Below are 20,669 nucleotides of genomic sequence, written 5' to 3'. Positions count from 1 at the left end.
CAATATATCTCGGAATGGCTATGGAAATGCCATAATAGGTAGGTATGGTGGCTGTTTTGAGGAAGATATAAGGAAGTTTATGTGTGATAGAGCGTATCGTATCACGGGGTTTGGATGCACCGGCGAAGTTTGCACCAACTCTCAAGGTGAGAAAGGACAATGCACGGTACCGAAGAGGCTAGCTATGGCGGAAATGTAAAAGTGCGTATAATCCATGGACTCAACATTAGTCAAAAGAACTCATATACTTATTGCAAAAATTTAGAAGTCATCAAAAATCAAGCACTACGCGCATGCTCCTAGGGGGATAGATTGGTAGGAAAAGACCATCGCTCGTCCCCGACCGCCACTCATAAGGATGCACAAGCCAGGTACACTTCATGTTTCAAATTTGTTACACAACTTTAACCATACGTGCATGCTACGGGACTTGCTAACTTTAACACAAGCATTCTTTAAATTCATAATTATCCAACTAGCATGACTTTAATATCACTACCTCCATATATCAAAACAATTATCAAATATCAAATTGATCATAGCATCCAATTCACTTCCTATGATAGTTTTTATTATACCCAACTTGGACGCCTACCATTGTAGGACCAATCTTATAACCATAGCAAATACCATGCTATTCTAAAAGACTCTCAAAAAGATATAAATGAAGCATGAGAGACTAGCAATTTCTACAAAAATAATTCACCACCGTGCTCTAAAAGATATAAGTGAAGCACTAGAGCAAAAACTATCAAGCTCAAAAGATATAAGTGAAGCACATAGAGTATTCTAGCAAATTCTAATCAAATAGGCTTCTCCCAAAAGGTGTGTACAGCAAGGATGATTGTTGTAAACTAAAAAGCAAAGACTAATATAATACACGACACTCGAAGCAAAACACATATCATGTGGCGAATAAAAATATAGCTCCAAGTAAAGTTACCAATGAACGAAGATGAAAGAGGGGATGCCTTCCCGGGGCATCCTCAAGCTTAGGCTTTTGGCTATCCTTGGATATATTGGGGTGCCTTGGGCATCCTCAAGCTTAGGCTCTTGCCACTCCTTATTCCATAGTCCATAAAAGCTTTACCCAAAACTTGAAAACTTCACAACACAAAACTCAACAGGAAATCTTATAAGCTCCGTTAGTGAAAGAAAACAAAACCACCACATAAGGTACTGTAATGAACTCATTATTTATTTATTTAGGTGTTAAACCTACTGTATTCCAACTTCTCTATGGTTTATAAACTATTTTACTAACCATAGATGCATCAAAATAAGCAAACAACACACGAAAAACAGAATCTGTCAAAAACAGAACAGTCTGTAGCAATCTGTAACTAATGCAAACTTCTGGAACTCTAAAAATCCTAAAAAAAGGACATACTGGAAAATTTGTTTACTTATCAGTAGCAAAAAAAATCAAAGCAAAATCACGTTTCTGTGATTTATTGATTTTTTTCTCGTGAGCGCAAAGTTTCTGTTTTTCAGCAGAATCAAATCAACTATCATCATAGTTTATCCTATAGGTTCTACTTGGCAAAAACATTAATTAAAAGATAAAAACACATCTAAACATAAAGTATATGCAAGATTTATTACTAAACAGGAGCAAAAACAAAGAACAACAAAAAAAATTGGGTTGCCTCCCAACTAGCGCTATCGTTTAACGCCCCTAGCTAGCATAAAAGCGAATATAGGTCTAAGTAGTGCCAACTTTGGCACTTGATTAATCAATAGAGCACTTGTGATCTATAGGGGTTTCTCCCCTTTTAGCAATGGCTAAACCTTTAGGCAAAAATTCAAGAAATTCATTGGTAGCAAAAGGTTCCTTAACGATAGAAAGACTTAGGAAGAACACTTATGGATTTGAGATCCGCGTCTCCCTTACTAGAAGATTCACCCTTATTTTTTAGGAACATAAATAAACTTGGTGGTTTTTGTAGAGGGTTTTGGAGTGTTTTTTATGGAAGAAAACGCCGAACCTAAGTTGATAATTATATCCTCAAGTTTACCAATTCTAGCAGAATCAAGATCTATTTTTTCATTAACTATAGGTTCTTTCTCTTTAAGATTTTTCAAAGTAGCTCCAACCCTAGATCCATATTGGGTGATATGATTATGAATCTTTTTATCCAAATTTTCAATCAACTCAACAGTGGCAATTTTATTTTCAATAATATCAAGCCGTTGCATAACGTGTTCTAAAGTTAAAACAGTTTCATTGACCAAAAGAGGTGGTGGACCAAACAAATCCAACATGGCATTATAAGCATCAAACGTATGGCTACTCATGAAATCACCTCCGGTAGCAATATCAAGAACACATCTATTCCAAGGATTAATGCCTACATAAAAATTACGGAGAAGAACGGAAGTGGAAAGCTTCCTAGAAGATTTATATTGGGCATTGCAAATTCTATGTCAAGCATCTTTTAAATTTTCTCCCTCCCTTTGCTTAAAATTGAGAATTTCTTGTTCGGGAGTGATAATAAGGATAGGAGGACTAGCCATAACGACGAGGCAAACGAGCAAACACACGGGCAACGGAAAAAGGCAAGCGAAAAGAGAAGAGGAGAAGATTGGGAAAGAGAGGGCAAATAAAACGGCAAGGGTGAAGTGGGGGAGAGGAAAACAAGAGGCAAATGGCAAATAATGTAAATGCGAGGGAGATGAGTTTGTGATGGGTACTTTGTATGTTTGACTTGAGCAAAGACCTCCCCGGCAACGGCACCAGAAATCCTTCTTGCTACATCTTGAGCTTGCGTTAGTTTTCCTTGAAGAGGAAAGGGTGATGCAGTAATAGTAGCGTAAGTATTTCCCTCAGTTTTTGAGAACCAAGGTATCAATCCAGTAGGAGGATCCTCAAAAGTCCCACGCACCTACACAAACAAACCAAGAACTCGCAACCAACGCAATAAAGGGGTTGTCAATCCCTTCACGGCCACTTGCAAAAGTGAGATCTGATAGAGATAATATGATAAGATAAATATATTTTTGGTATCTTATAATATAGATGCAAAAAGTAAAGATGCAAATAAAAGTAGATTGGAAGAAAATATGATAAGAGATAGACCCAGGGGCCATAGGTTTCACTAGAGGCTTCTCTCGAGAAAACATAAGTATTACGGTGGATGAACAAATTACTGTCGAGCAATTGATAGAAAAGCAAATAATTATGAGATTATCTAGGCATGATCATGTATATAGGCATCACGTCCGCAACAAGTAGACCGACTCCTGCCTGCATCTACTACTATTACTCCACACATCGACCGACTCCTGCCTGCATCTAGAGTATTAAGTTCATAAGAACAGAGTGACGCATTAAGCAAGATGACATGATGTAGAGGGATAAACTCATGCAATATGATGTAAACCCCATCTTTTTATCCTCGATGGCAACAATACAATACGTGCCTTGCAACCCTTTTTGTCACTGGGTAAGGACACCGCAAGATTGAACCCAAAGCTAAGCACTTCTCCCATGGAAAGAAAGATCAATTTAGTAGGCCAAACCAAACTGATAATTCGAAGAGACTTGCAAAAATAACTCAATCATACATAAAAGAATTCAGAGAAGATTCAAATATTATTCATAGATAAACTTGATCATAAACCCAGAATTTATCGGATCTCGACAAACACACCGCAAAAAAAGATTACATCGAATAGATCTCCACAAGAGAGGGGGGGAACATTGTATTGAGATCCAAAAAGAGAGAAGAAGTCATCTAGCTAATAACTATGGACCCGTAGGTCTGTGGTAAACTACTCACAACTCATCGGAGGGGCAAGGATGTTGATGTAGAGGCCCTCCGTGGTTGATTCCCCGTCCGACAGAGTGCCGGCGAAGGCTCCAAGATGAGATCTCGCGGATACAGAAGGTTACGGTGGTGGAAATTGTGTTTCGGCTGCTCCCTGGATGTTTTCGGGGTATGTAGGCTTATATAGGAGGAAGAAGTACGTCGGTGGATGCCCGAGGAGCCCACGAGATAGGGGATGCACCCTATAGGGGGGCGCCCTCCTATCTCGTGGAGGCCTCGACTGCTTCTTGACTTGCATTCCAAGTCCTCTGGATCACGTTTGTCCCAAAAATCATGCCTCTGAAGGTTTCATTCCGTTTGGACTCCGTTTGATATTCCTTTTCTTCGAAATACTGAAATAGGCAAAAAAAAAGCAATACAGGCTGAGCCTCCGGTTAGTAGGTTAGTCCCAAAAATGATATAAATGTGTAAAATAAAGCCCATAAACATCCAAAAGGGGTAATATAATAGCATGGAACAATCAAAAATTACAGATACGTTGGAGACGTATCAGTATGCGTGTAGATGGAGTTGAGCCCGTGCGAGAAGTTCTTGCTCTCCGATTCGTCTGATTCGGACGACTCGGATGTTGAGACTATGCTTGCGACCTTTCGGCGGCAAACATTAGTCATGGCGCTTGCCATGAAGGAGCATGAAGACGAGCACCGGAAGAGGAGGCGAGGATCGACTGTCGGGCGTCCGTGCATTCCTCGGAATCGCCATCTTGGGAACGAGATGTTTATGCAAGACTATTTCACAAAGAATCCTACATATCCTTCGCACCTCTTCCAGAGAAGGCACCGAATGCGCCGATCGCTCTTTGTGAAACTTGTTCAAGCTTGCGAGGCAAATTGCCGGTATTTTACTCAAAGAAGAAATGTCGCGGGCTTAAAGGGATTTAGTGCATATCAAAAAATATCCCCAGCTATGCGGGTGATTGCATATGGCCTTTCGGCTGACTATGCCGACGAATATCTTCGCATTGGTGAAGATAGCACAATTGAGTCTGTGCGTAGATTTGCAAAAGTGATCATCTGTGTCTTTGGTCCTGAGTATCTTCGGGCATCCAATGAAGATGACAAAAAAAATTGATGGCATCTAATGAGAGGAGAGGTTGGCCTGGCATGCTAGGTAGCATTGATTGTATGCATTGAAATTGGAAAAATTGCCCCAAGGCTTGGCAAGGAATGTATTGTGGCAAGTCTCGTGATGCAACAATTGTGCTAGAGGCCGTAGCATCCGAAGATTATGGATTTGTCATTGCTTTTTTGGTATGCCGGGCACTCTCAATGATATCAATGTGTTGCAACGGTCTCATATGTTTGCTAGGCTTGCTAGTGGTGATGCTCCTGCTTGCAACTACACTATCAATGGGCATGAATACACAAAGGGGTACTATCTTGCAGATGGTATATACCCTCCTTGGTGCACATTTGTCAAGAGCATCAAAGAACCCAAAACAAAAAAACAATGTGAATTTGCAAGGGGGCAAGAGGCAGCCTGAAAAGACATTGAAAGAGCATTCGGTGTTTTGCAATCTAGGTTTGCCATTGTCCGTGGTCCTACTCGTTTTGGGGATAAGAAAACCTTGAAGAACATCATGACATGTTATGTTATCCTGCACAATATGATTCTTGAAGATGAGAGAGGAATGAACTTAGAATTCTTTTACGACAATGTGGGTAGGCGTGTCAAACCAGTTAGAGACCCAAACCGCATTAGAGCTTTTCTTCAGACATAGAAGGAGATTGAAAATGCAGACACACACTTTCAACTTCAGGAGGATCTCATTGAGCACCATTGGCAAAGGGCTGGACAGTGACTAATTTTTGTATTCATTTGTATTTGTATTTATGACAAGTTTTGTATTGCATTATTTAAATTTGCTATGGTGATTTGAATAATTATTTGTAATGCGGATGATTATTGTATTATGTTTGATTTGAATAATTTAGTTTGTTTTCGATTGTTGAATTATGTTGGATTTGATATTTGCGGGCCGATTATATGCGGGATGCAGCGGCGCAAAGAGCAGACCCCGCAAAGCCGATTCATAAAAAGGTATATTCCGCGAATATACTTTTTTACGGATCTGTTTGGGGGTTTGCATCTGTGCCAGCCCGAGCCAACCCGCAAAAGCGATTTTGTGTGAACTACAAACGCGTTTTGTGGGCCGGCTGAATGCGGGATCTGCTAAAGTTGCTCTTAGCAAGCGCTACGGGGAGTGGTTGTATCTAGCCTGCAGCGAGACACAAGCAAGTCTTGCCTCAATGAATATGTTGATATCATTCTAACACATTTCAAAAATGTACGTGACCTTTTGAAAAATAAATGGTTGCGTAATTAAAAAAGGGATAGTTAAATTTATATGTTTAGTTGTGTCTCATTCGGCTGTTTTACCTTTAATTTCAAAAGTCATCGGTTCCGTCCAAGTCACTTCGCTCCTTTTATGCGTTTGCCCTTTGACAGCTAGTTTGAAAACTTCATAACTAATTCATACTAAATCATAAAAATGCAAATAAGACACCAAAATGTTCGGAAAAACATCATCTATATGTCAGTGTCATTTACATTCATGACAAAAGTGTTGGAAAGTGTCCATCCAAGTTTTAGCTCTTGTGATACCATCATGAATAGTAAAATATAAAAAAATTCTAAAATAAATTGGTGGCAAAGAATGACAAATGTTTTAAGTGCTTGCCAAGTTTCATCAGGGAATCACGTTCGTGGATGTCATGGCAAAAAAACAGTCAGCACTCCAAAATAGATTCTTTTGCCATGACTTCCACGAATGTCGTTCCCTGATGAAACTTGGGAATCACTTAAAATATTTGTCATTCTTTGTCACCAAATTTTCTTTAGAATTTTTTGAATTTTTTTATATTTTACTATTTATGGAGGTATCATAAGAGCTAAAACTCGGAAGCGCAATTTCCAACACTCTGGTCATGAGTGCAAATGACACTGGCATATAGGTGATGTTTTTCTGAACATTTTGGTATCTTATTTACATTTCTCTAATTTAATATAAATTAGTTATGAAGTCTTCAAACTGACGGTCAAACGGTCAAAGGGCAAAGGCATAATAGGAGCGAAGTGATTTGGACAGAACCGCTGACTTTTGGAAATTAGGGGGAAAACAGCCGAGTGGGACACAACTAGGGGCATAAATCTAATTATCCCATTAAAAATATTTCAGACTATTCGAAAAAAAGTTCCAAAAATATGTTTTTGACATTTCAAGTTTTTTTATAAAATGTAAAAAAATGTTCTATATGATTCAAAAGAAAGTCTGTCAACGTGTATTAAAAAAATTACCATGTATTCAGAAAATTCTTAAAAATGTAAAAAATTTAACCATGTATTTAAAAATTAAAAAATGTTTCTGATGCATAGAAAAATTACAACATCTATGGAAATGTAGGCATGTGTTGAAAAAAGGAAAATAAAAGAAATAAACCCCGTGAGAACCGGAAAAATGAAAAGTAAAGAAATAGGAAGGAAAAAATAAGTAGAAAAAACGAAAAAAAGAGAATAAAATCAATTCAAACTGTAAAACCGAAAAAGAAAAACGCATAAAAAAACTCGTACAAATGTTGTTACAAAACTGGGCCGGGCAACTAGCCACGCGCAAGAGGCGAGACGAAGCTATACAGCGCAATAAGTGAGACAAAACTCCCACTAGAGCCACGGGCAAGTCGTGTACAACACACCGACCTTCAGCCAGCGGCCTAGTAGGATGGTTCGAGTGGTTTTTTTTTTCATTTGTGTTTTGTGAACTGTGCAATTTCGCGGGAACTCCTATACGCCGCATTTTGCGGCGAGTAGTCGCCCTTTCGCACAGAGCCAGCTCACCTGGGCCGGCCCATTTGCTGTAGGGGTGGAAAATCATAAAAATAAAAATGCTACAACAATACGACTCGAACACACTACCTCTCGGTAACGTGCGCCTTGCGCTAGCCACCTCAACTGGCTACCTCATGTGTTAACTTGCCATGCGAATATTAAAGAACCTAGCTATAAAACTTAAAAAACACAAACCATAAGCCGTTGCAGATCTGATCTTTTTCTAAAATTTTGAACGTGAATTTTTGAACCATGAACTATATTTGGTAAAATAATTGTATTTATGGTAAAAAGCAAAAAATTGAATAGGAGAACTTTTCTAGAAATTACGAACAGTTTTGTGAAAATGCAAACAAATTTATTTTTTGTTTCCTTTTCGTTTGAACAAATTGATGAAACTACAAACACTTTTCAAAATATGAATAAATTTTGAAACCGCACATTTTTTGAATTGTGAAAAAATTTGAAACTGCAAAAAAATTTCAAATTGTGAACAAATTTTGAAACATGAACAAATTTCAAATTCCTGAAAAATTGAGGATATTTTTCAAATTGTGAATAAATTTTGAAACCGTAAACATTTTTCAAATGGTGAACAAATTTTGAAACATGAATAAATTTAAAATTCGTGAACAAAATTAATAATATGTGAATATTTTTTAATCCATAAACTTTTTTATACCGTAAACGTGTGAATTTTTTTATAAATTATGAACATTTTTTGAATGTAAGAACAAATTTTGAAAACTGTAAATATTTTTGAATCGTGAACAAATTTTGAAACATGAATAAATTTCAAATTCTGCGAACATTTTTGAAACTGCGAACATTTTTTAAATTGCAAACAAATTTTTAAACATGAGCAAATTTTAAATTCTTGAACAAAATTTCAAAATTGTGAACATTTTTCAAATTCCGAACAAATTTCGAAACAATATTTTTTTTATTGTGAACAAATTTTAACACATGAATAAATTTCAAATTCATGAACAATAATTGTGAACATTTTTCGAATCAGCGAACAAATTTTAAAAACCATGAACATTTTTGAATTGTGAACAAATTTTGGAACATAAAAAAATTTCATATTCATGAACAAAATTATAAAATTGTGAACATTTTTCGTTAAACTGTGAACATTTTTTGAATTTTGAACAAATTTTGAAATATGATGCAATTCCAAAATTCGTGAACAAAATTATAAAATTGTGAACATTTTTAAAATTGTGAACAAATATTAAAACCGTAATTTTTTTTTGAATTGTGATTTATTTTTGAAACCGTGAACATTTTTCAAATTCTGCACGAACTTTGGATCCGTGAATTTTTTCAATTGTGCACAAATTTTAAATTAATAAAAAACGAAATAGAAACAAAAAAACAGAAAAAGGAAAATGAGAGAAAAGAAAAGGAAAAGGAAAAATAAAAACCAGAATAAAGAAACAAGAGAAAAAACTAGAAAAGGGAAAATAAGAGAAAAGAAAAGAAAAAAGAAAATAGAAAAACGGACCAAGGAAAAAACCAATTTAAAGAACCATCTAGAAGTTTCCCAAAACCAGAAAAAACCAGCTGGCAACCTCTAGAAGGTTCCCAAAACCGGTGGCGTTCGAACAGTTAAACGGGCCGGCCCGTTGCATCGCTGCTCGGACGCTTGCCGGTGCGAAGCGCCGGCAGTTTGAGGCAACGAGCGGCAAATGGGATATTCCCAATTTCGCTGCGTTCTAGGAGAACGCTAGTTCTGTTTCAGTTTATTTTATTTTTTTTCTGTTTTTCCTTCCATTTCATCTATTTCTTTTTAACCCAGTTCCCCTTGCCCTTTTATTTATTTTATTTATTCTTATTGTTTGCTTCTCTTTTTTATACTTTCTTATTATTAGATTTTTTCCTTTTTTAGTATGAATAAAGCATGAATATTTTATTTAATGTCACCATTTTGTCCAAAAAAGTCCGGGAAACAATGTTTAATCTATGAAAAAAATTAATTACATTATGAGCATTTTTTAAATGTATCATCGACATATTGAATACTACAAGATAAACATTTTTTAATAAATGATGAAACAATTTGCGTACTATGCGATGAATCTTTTGTAATACTTTATGAACATTTTTTAGAAATACACGATGACTAACTTTTTATTTCACGACGAACATTTGAAGAAAAGATGATAAACAGTTTTTAACAAACAGTGAAAAATTTCAAAGTGAGTTGTGAACATGTTTAAACACACAATGAACATATTTTGGAATTCCCAATAATACCTATTTAATTTATGGTGAATATTTGTTAATACACGATGATTTTTGTAAATGCATAATTAACGTTTGTTGGAGTTAGTAAATTTTAAAAATACAAATATTTATATTTTAGAATAATTTGATATCCTTATCAGAAGGGATAAACAAGTCTACTACTACTTAACCGCAAGTTGAGTGAATCCAAATGATTTCAGCCATTAAACTACCTACATCACATGTCCCCTGGTTCTTCAGTGATGCATCATCGTATCATCGATAAATTGGAAACACCATTACTTTTAATTGATTTTGAAATCAACATTAATTGATAATTTTAGTTGATTTTAGAATTAATGTTAATTGTATTAATAGAAATTAATCTTGGGAACAACATTAACTGCACAAATAAAGTTTGAATGGCCTACCTTGATTGCTTTCTCTTCACTGAATCATATCCGGCCACGACCAATCTTCGAATTACAAGGGCGGGAGAAAATTCGTTCACGCACCAATGGGATGCAGTTTGTGTTACAGACTCCATGACTGTGTAAAGCCCCCACAGCCAACAACACTCAGTCAAGCCACCCAACTGAGCTAAACCGGAGTAGATGAGAGGCAACATCACCAAGGACGATGACCCATATGTCACGAAGTTAGAACCTTATCATCCCGAGAAGCTGAAACTGAAAGGCATGTCACGTCCTTTGTGTGGAGAAACGAGGGCAACCAATGCAGGTTGCAATCGAGACAAAGTGACCACAACTATGCAACATATGGCATAGCTCAGCTTCTCAAAAGCCAAATCTTAGCCAACATTCGCATAGCCAAATGGGAGTTGTCAGAGTGACAGACAACAAAAACAAGCTCCCGAGAATACTATTTAGTTGGGACATGCATTGCACATGCAAGATTACTAATAGGAAAAAGGCCAAAGAAATATATGTAGACACCAAATGACCAAACCATCGATCATATAGTAGGCTGGCCCGCCCTACGCAACATAGGCGACGACCCTGTTCGCCTCAAAATTTCCAAATAGTGTTCCTCTAGTGGAAAGCACACACCCTTCTTGTACTCTCTTCCCTAAGTGGGCTACCTCTCCTTCGACAGTTCTGTAAAGCTTTCAGAAATTCTGGTTGCTTATTCTTTTTTGTATTTGTCGCAAGCTTTTGTTTGCCTTTACTTTATGTTTCTCTTTTTAATATTATTTTATCATTTTCTATTTTTACCTTTTGTTTCTTCAAAATTTGTAAACATTTCTTAAACTTGGTAAACTTTTTTTTAAATCATGAATTTATCAAAGTTTTGCTAGAATTTCCCAAAATATCTAATTTACATAAAATAGTTAAATTTTTGTCAGGAAAGATCACAATTTTAAAAAATGTTAGTATATATAAATTTAATGAATACTTTTAAAGTCGTACATTTTCAAATCCACAAACATAATTTAAATTCCTAAAAATGTTATGAATCTGCGGAACTTTTTTAAAATCGATGAACCGTTTTTGGTTTCACAAAATTTTAAATAATAAATAAATACAAGCCAGTAGATTTTTTTTTTATTCTAGAGCAAGCAGCAGTAGCAACCAAACGTCTACTAAAGATGAGCGTGCGAAGGAGCGAGTACACTACAGGATTGTGGCCCACGAGCAAGCTAGAAGCGTACTGCATGCACTATTGGGCAGGTCGGATACTTCATGCCTTCCCACTGGTTATAAGAAGGTTTTAGAAACTTTCCTAACCTCTTTTTGTGTTTCATCCTAGTGTTTTTGCTCCGGTCTTAAATATATTTCTGTTTTACCATTTTTAAATTCACGAACTTTGTATGAATCCAGGAACATGTTTTCAAATTCATGAGCATTTATTAAATTTGCAAAATTCTTGAATTCATGGAAAAAAATCAAACCAAGAATATTTCTTCAATTTCACGTGCATTTTGTATTTCACGATTTTTGCTAAATCCTCCAAGAATTTTGAATTATTTTCGAAATTCCGAAATGTTTTCTGAAATTAGCAAAAAATATCAAATTCATGAATATTTTTTTCCCAAATCAGGTTCATTGTTTTCAGATTAGGATATTGTTTTTCAAATTCACAATTTTTCCCACTTTCATGAATGTTTTATGCATTCATGATTTCTCAGTTTCTCAAATAATTTCTCAAATTCATGAGTATTTTAAAAATCAGGTTGTTTCTTTTCTTAATTTATGAATAGTTTTTAAAATTTAGAAATATTTTAACACAGTTACCGTGAAAAATAGGTTGAAAACTATTTAAAATAAATCGTCACCTGAATACCATAAATGCACACTGGGTGGACCCATTTAGCGTTCGGGTAGGGGAGGGGTAGGGGTGCGTGATTGCCACTTAGCCAACGGATTGTGCGCACTATAGAAGGGGAGCCCCTGAAATCACTAGTTAAGAGGTATACTCTACGAGGGGAACGGTGCATCGCCTCCAAGTGCAACAAGTGGCATGATGTTATATAGCGATGTCGTTATCGGGAGCGCTCCGTGTTCAACACATGGCGGAAGGATAGGTGGTGGCATTATTTTTTCCTTTTTACCTTTCACGGTTGGGTGTGCTGCATGATAGGGAGCACATGTATGCCCATGTGGAGCACAAATGTGCTTCGCAAGGGAGCATACCTTCCTTTTTCACTTTTCTGATTTGGTTGTGCTGCACCACAGGGAGCACACATGTGTTATTGATGAAAGCACACGTTGTGGTTTTCACAGCCTCTAACTGTTTCTCCCACGTGGACCCTTTGCTCTCGCCTCAAGTGCTCCCTAAATGAACCAGGCTCATAACCACACAGGCGCAAGTTGGCACGTATGTAGGCACATAAACTAGCTTTTGTACATTCTTTTATTATATTTCAAAACTTTCTGAATACATATACACCAAAATTTACTTATATTTTTAAAAACATTAACTTTTTTTGCATGGTTTTAAAAACATTAACTGTACATTTAAGATATACTAAAAATACATGTATTTTTTGAAAAATGTTTCAACTTTCAAAAAAATGGTTGTGACATTTAATAGATGTTCACGTGTTTTTACATTTTTTTTAGTATGATATAAGAATTTTTTTAGTGTAATATAAAAAAATTCCACATTATTCAAAATAAATGTTCAACATCTATTTGGGAAATGTTTAGAATTTCTTTGAGAAAAATGTTCAAAGATGTATTTCAGAAAATTGTTTGTCATGTATTGAATTTTTTTTACATGTATTTGCAAAAAGAAAAAGGGAAATTGAGAAAATATAAAAATAAAAGAAGAACCCGATAGAAAACACATAAATATAAAAGAAGAAGAAACCCACACAGGAGGTTCTAAAACCGGTCTGAACCTGGGGAGGTCCTATTCGGCGCTGTAGGCGCCCGAACCTAGAAATGGCGCCTACAGCGGCCCTCTGTGGGCTTTTTAAGCGCGGCCCAGGAAGAGATACGGTCGCGAAAAAAACACCCCAAAAATATGCGCCATGGGGAATCGATCTCACACCATACGACCCTCTCGCTGCTTAGCTTAACCACTAGACCACCTGAACGCTAGCGAACAAAAGCAACGTGAATAGTATTAGAACTAATGCAGCCACGCTATTTATTATTCGACCATTTACTATACCACTTAGAAAACAATTTGGAAAATGTCTATTCTCTTTAATGTAAAACAGTTCGTTAAATTTCAAAAAAAAAATCATGATTTTCAAAAACGTTCATCAAATTTTGAAAAAAGTTCACCGGATTAAAAAAAGTTCACTGATTTTGAATAAAAGTTCATCGAATTTGAAAAAAGTTCACCAATTCTGAAAAGAGTTCATTAGATTTGAAATAGTTCATCGATTTTGGAAAAAAAGTTCATTGAATTTGAAAAAAGTTCACCGAATTCTTAGAAAAGTTCATCAAATTTGAAAAAAGTTCACCAATTTTGAAAAAAGTTCATGAAATTTGAAAAAAGTTCAGCGGATCATATAAAGGTTCATTGTATTTGAAAAAAAAGTGCATCGGTTCGTAAGAAAAGTTCACGAACCGGAAAACCTCGCATTTGAGGAAAAAATAAAAGAAAGAGAAAAGCAGTAGAATAAAAGAATAAAATAAACAGGCCAACAGATAAACAGAGGAACGAAAGAAATTGTGCATAAGTGGGTTAGTGGTCTGATGGTTGTGGCGCGTCATTTGGAATATATCCGGCGCCTGCAACGTTAAATAGGAAATGCCCTGAACCTGTCCATAGACGACCTTACCTAAACTGCCCCAGGCAATGTTATTGGGCATTTTTAATGGAGCGCCAGCGCAAGGCCAGGCTGCATCTGGCAATAAGCGAGATCATCTAAAAAAGGCAATATTTTCTCAAAAAAAAAATCTAAAAAAGGCAATAAGCGAGATGCCGAGATATACGGCCTGTTTGGATAATATCCTGAAGCAAGATTGCCTGGCTAGAAGGGTGACTGAGATCTTCTGGATTTTGTGTGGTTGGTGTCCTAAATCATCTCATTCTAGCCTACCATGAAACTTGTCAACGCCATTAGCCTGCCTTGGTCAGCTAGGCAACGTGATTAGCCTGGGGCAGGAGTCCCGTTTGATTCATCTGCCTGGTAATATTTTATTATTTCTTTTGCATGGAAGTGAAGGGTGTGCATAGTTTTATCTACCTAATTGTACTCTAGCACGGCCACTATCCCAAGCCAAGTTTGTACTTTAGCACGGCCACTATCCCAAGACAAGTACCAAACGCATATGGACCAGGCAAGCCTGGGCAGGCAGGATTCTCCAACTTCTCAAGCAAAATCTAAGCATTATTTTTTGCCAGGCATAAAGGCCAGGCCTCCAACCAAACTAACCCATCACTAATAGAAAAAGGCCCATTTGTTCCGGTTTCAGAGGGCCTTTAGTCCCGGTTCTGAAACCGGAGCTCCACCTTTTTTACCAACCAGGACTAAAGGAAATATTACGAATTTTTTTTATTTTTTTATTTTTATTTATTTTTTTCAAATTTCCGAATTATTTTACAATTTAATCTCTAAACACCCCTCACCTCATCACTACTCAATTTAACCTCTAATCTCTAATCACTCCTTATCATTTCAAATCATCTAACTTCCCGGCCGGTCACCCATCCTCTCACTACTTCAGTCTGAGCACGCTTAACTTCCAGGTTCTATTCCGCCTCCATTCCAAGTCTGCAATTGTTGTTTTCCTGACAATAGTAAGATGTCAATCCTATTAACCCTCAGGAGTTTAGCTTGAGCATGAAGTCACACGTTTCACTGTTTGAATTTGAAATTATTGTTCTAAAAAATAATTATTTACTAACACTAATATTTATTGAATAAATAGTTTGACCATTGTTTGACCACAGTTTGACCAGATTTGACCAAAGTTCAAAAAAACTGAAATAATTATTTAGTAACACTAATACTTCTTGAATAAGTAGTTTGACCACAATGACCAAATTTAACCAAAATTCAAAAAACCAAAATTTGAGCATAACTTTTTTTTCCTTTTAGAATTTGAGGATTCTAAACATTTGCAAACAGGCCTACGGCTGTCAAAATCGGATGCGGATTTTCGTGCTGAACATTTTGATATATTATACGTTTTTTCCGACATCGTATGCAACAGTTATAGCCGTTTTACTTTTTCATAACACTTTTTTGCAAAACATGTCCAAATTTAAGTTTTTTAATTTTCCTAACTAGTAGATGTAGTTATCGAAGGATTTTATTTTTTAAAGTTTTTATCATTTCCTTTTGTTTTTTTCAAAACTGAAATGGCGATACACTGGGGGGGGGGGGAGGGGGTAGAGTTTGAGACACGTACCCCTTTAGTCCCGGTTTGAGACACGAATCGGGTCTAAAGGGCATCGCAATCTTTAGTCCCAGTTCATGTCTCAAACCGGGACTAAAGGTCTAATCTTTAGTCCCGGTTTGAGATACGAACCGGGACTAAAGGGCATCACTCACCCTTTAGTCCCGGTTCATGTCTCAAACCGGGACTAAAGGTCTCATTTAAACCGGGACTAATGCTTTTAGCCGCTCGAACCGGGACTAACGCTCACATTAGTCCCGGTTCGTAATGCAACCAAGACTAATGTGTATATTGAGCTGTGATCAAAGCCCTGTTTTCTACTAGTGCATATAGCTAGTTTGGTTGGAGTCCTCAACTCTACGCCTTGGTAAAAACCATGTCTGGCCTCGGAGAAAGATGACTGGCCAGACTAGCATGTGTTGCGTTTGGCCGGTGTCCTAAGCTGTCCAGCAATCTGTTTTTTTTGTCAGCCCATAAAAGAATACTGACCGGTGACTTCATCCAGCAACAACCAATAGAAAATGCAGTTGACATCCCAGGCTAACACCAAGCGACCTCTTCTGTATGCCCTAGTCCAGGCTAACTACTTGCCTCGCAATCTACCAGGCTAAGCTACTTCAGGCTTTTTCAGGCAGCAACCAAACGAATCTCAGACAATTTCTAGGGATGCTCCGGGCCACACTAAAAATTACGAGGATGCAAACCAAACTAGCACATGAGCTTCTGAAGTTTTTTTCTTCTTTGTGAGCGAAATAAGCTTCTCGAAGTGAGATATAGCCGTGATTGTTGGGGTGATTATGTAGGCTTCTCTATCAGGTGCTCGGATGAGGAGATTGCAATTGCATGCAATGAGTTGCAATGCCCCTTGGAATCGTTTCCGATCAAGTACCTTGGGCTACCACTATCGCTAAGAAAGCAATCAGCGACGCAGCTGCAGTTTCTGGTGAATCACATGGCAAATCAACTTCCAAAGTGGAAGGCGGCTCTTATGCCCAAGAGTGGACGTCTAACTCTTGTGCAGTCTGTCCTATGTGCCATGCCGATCCATGCTATGATGGCTTTGGACCTCCCTGCAAAAACTATCGCGGCGATGAACAAGATTTGCCGTGGTTTCTTATGGTGCCGAAGAGCTGAGGCAAATAGTGGCAATTGTGCTGTTGCATGGGACATGGTGTGTACGCCGAAGTGGGCAGGTGGTTTGGGGCTGCCAAATCTAAGATGGATGAATATCGCCATGCAAGCTCGTTGGCCGTGGCTCAAGAGGACTGACGAGTCAAGACCATGGAATGAATTCAGAATCAAAGTTGCGGAAGAAGCAAATATGTTGTGCCAGGCAGCCATGAGGAGTAATGTGCGGTCGGGACGAACAACACTCTTTTGGGAGGACCGATGGTTGCATGGACAGGGAATCCAGGAGTTAGCACCGCGAGTCTATGATCTTGTGCAACCCCGCACTCGGAAGTTAAGGTTGGTAAGTACGGCCATGGAAGACGGGTCTTGGGCGATGGACATCAGCCCCAACTTTGGACCTGAGACCTTGCATGAGTTTCTAGCACTATGGCAGCTAGTCAATGGTTGGGAACTTTCTGGCGAGGAGCCGGATGAGATAACATGGTCGTGGGAGAATAATGGGCAGTTCTCTGTGAAATCAGCGTATGCAGCTGGTTTTTGGGGCCGGGAGGTGATCCCAACGGCGGACCTGACATGGAAATCACGTGCTCCTATGCAATGCAGGTTTTTCACATGGCTGGCCATGAAGGATAGATGCTGGACCTCAGATCGCCTTGCGCGCAGAGGCCTACCTCACCAGGCTGCATGTCCTTTTTGCGATCAAGAGGAGGAAACGACCAATCATCTACTACTCATGTGTGTTTTTGCTCGGACAGTTTGGGCAGCAATCTTCGTTGCGTTGGGGACACCGAGTTGGATCCCTACTGCCCAAGACTCGCTGGTGGAGTGGGCCGTCGACAAGCGTGGATCGAACAATGTCAGCACGAAGGACCTTCGCACCATCTTCGCGCTGACTTGGTGGGAGTTGTGGAAGCATAGAAATGCCATTATCTTTGAGGGTGCGCAACCTTCGGTCATGCAGTTGCTGAGAAAGTTGTGTTCTGAGGGTTCCACTTGGTCCTCCGCTAGGTTATTGAAAGGGAATGCAATGCCCTTCTTTGCTTGGGTAGAGAGGTGGGTGAGTGATGAGGATTAGCATGTAATAATAACCCTGTAAACTATGGTGGAGGCATTCTTGACCTTTCTTCTTTAATATATGATATGCACGCTCGTGCATATTCGAGAAAAAAGATTGTGTAGGCTTCTCTCTTTCCTAGGTTGGCTGGGCTTGGGCTTATGTCAACCCGGATTTTCTTTTTGAGGGTTATATGTGTAGTCGTACGAAGATACAGAGAGTTCATTGCCTAAGAAAAAAGTACAGAGGGTTCAAGATAAAAAATACTCATTCTTGAAAAAAGAAGTTATTTGCACACAGACAGCTGGAAAAGAGGAGGCGACAGGGCAAACAGGATGAACAGACAAGTGCATCCTCCTTGAGGAAAATATCTGGTGCACCCACCCTTGTGGTGCTACCGTGCACCAAACTCCCGTAGCACATTTTAAAATATTCAGAACATTCTGGAATAAAATTAGCAGACTCATACGACAATGTATGTTGTCACAAAATTTTAAAAAAAAATTCAAACCATTTCGAAAAAAATGACAAATTCGATACAGAATAGCCGTATATAATTTGTCTTTAGATTTGGCCCACTATCAATTTATCACATTGACGTCAAATTTATCATTTGTCTATCTCAGGCAATGTTTCAATTTTGATATGAAAATTTGTGACAACATACTTTGATGTTGTGTCAATGTGCTAGATTTTTTTTTCATTTTAAAATGTGCTATGGCATCCGGTGTACCGGCAGAACCACAAGGGTAGGTGCACCGAATACAATCCCGTTTTCCTCGAGCGTCTTCAGCACCAATAAGTGAAAATCAGTTAGCCTATTTCTAAGTGAAAATCCAAGTAAGTTTCTTTTAATGATTGTGAGTCATCAGTATATTTTGTGAGTCAGTATTTAAGTCTTTACTCATCTTAGTTCATATTCCAATTTATTTTATCATTTTTCTGTCTTCAATCCTAGCATGTTTATCGTCATACTAATAGTCTGGTTACCATGTTGATTACACTGTTCTGATGTTTTTATTGAGACGACGCTTTCTCACCAATCAATTACCAATAGGTTGCACATTGGTGTAGTTATACGGCCGTTTCCATTGTACGGCGGAAATCAGAGTTTATCACACTTCCGACATCAAAGTTGATTTAGAGTTCGTCACTGGAAGCATTCTGATTAGGATCTTGGTTTCATTTTGATGGAAATGGGACCGGGGTGCTTAAGGCTTCTATTTATCCAGTCATAAAAAAGTGAAAGCTGTAAAACAACTGTTGTATTTTTTTGTGCGAATAACAGTTGTAATTCAATTGTTTCTCTGCCTATTTATTTATTCTGCATCAATCGATAGATCAATGGTCTGAAACCGGTTGGCTTGTATGATTTAGACACTGATTGGAAAATATTGTAGAAGCAGGAAACCTCAGCACACTATTTTGCACATTGTGACATCACAGAGATAGAGCTCCTGAAGTTGATTAATATTTTGTGCATGAAGGCCGGGAAAAGGAACAGCAAACGGCGAATGCATCAGGAAGGGCTGATAATATGGGAGCAAGGAAAACCCAGTCTACAAAGAGATCGACGAAGGCAAAGAAATCCAGTTGACTTGCTGAGAAACGGGGACATATATATACTTACCAGCAGAGACGACTCGCAATATCTTGTAACTCATCCTAGTTTGCTTCCAGAATAGTTATTGATGAAGAGTATGTGATATGCAAATAATACTTTGAAAGGAAAACCGGACCAAGCAGAAATAGCATGAACAATTATCTCCCTAGATTATGGTTTTGGGAGGATCCCCATCCCTTGTGTAGGAAAAAACACTGGTATTTTTCCAATTTAAAAATGTAAAAAGAAAGAAGAATATGTGATTACTAGTTAATGCATGTAACCTTCACACTAAAACACTAGACCAATTGCAGGGACCAAGTGTGCATTGGAAATATAAAGTAACAGCACTAGGTTTACTTTCCACAACCATTAACTCGCAGTACAAAATTCACATACTTCCGGGTGAAAAAGAAAGGATAATTCAGTCTTGAATACAAGCATGAAGCGCTGATTGAAACTAGTAAACTCTTAACACAAGCATGCACTGCTGACTGAAATTATAATAAACTAGGTTGCATCCATACTCTTCTTTCAGACATAAGACAGCACAATCTTAAGGTATCAACCAAATCTGCGAACAAAGCAATCAACGGGATAGGCCATTGATAGATCACGGATATGCTTCCGAAAGAGCATCTACCCCATCTACAAAACAACAACAGCTGCTGAAAGGGTCAGCAATTGACAAGGCCTGGGTAGGTCAGCAATAGTAGTAATACCAACAAGAACTACTTCCAAATTTCAACCGGGCGGAGGCAAAGGCCAATCTCGGGGAATGGCGCTCCTCCTCCTCCTCCCACCTCCCGCTCCACCACCCCCACTGAGCCCTCGTCGCCGGCCACCTTCCTCTAGCCCTCTCCCCGTTCCCACGCCGACCACGCTCAGCCCTCATCCACCCACACTGAACCTTAGGCCACCGCCAGCCATCAGCCTGCCCATAGCCACTTTCACCTCTCCTCCGCTCCCGCTGGTGGCTCGGCTGGATGAGTCTCCCGTCCATGGAGCCATTCGCGCCGCGCTTGGTGTCGGAAACGCAATGGGTGCTGATTTCGAAGATCAAGTTTGGTCCGCCATTCTCCAACCCATCACTCCGTTTCGCCACAAGAGCTCCGGAATCCACCTCACCGCCACAATCGAGCGCGCCGTCTTGGATATCGACTGCCTCTTGC

Source organism: Triticum aestivum, chromosome 1B (assembly GCF_018294505.1).
Source record: "Triticum aestivum cultivar Chinese Spring chromosome 1B, IWGSC CS RefSeq v2.1, whole genome shotgun sequence".
Classification (NCBI taxonomy): domain Eukaryota; kingdom Viridiplantae; phylum Streptophyta; class Magnoliopsida; order Poales; family Poaceae; genus Triticum; species Triticum aestivum.
The sequence above is the reverse complement of the archived record's forward strand: the minus strand, read 5'-3'. Positions refer to the sequence as shown.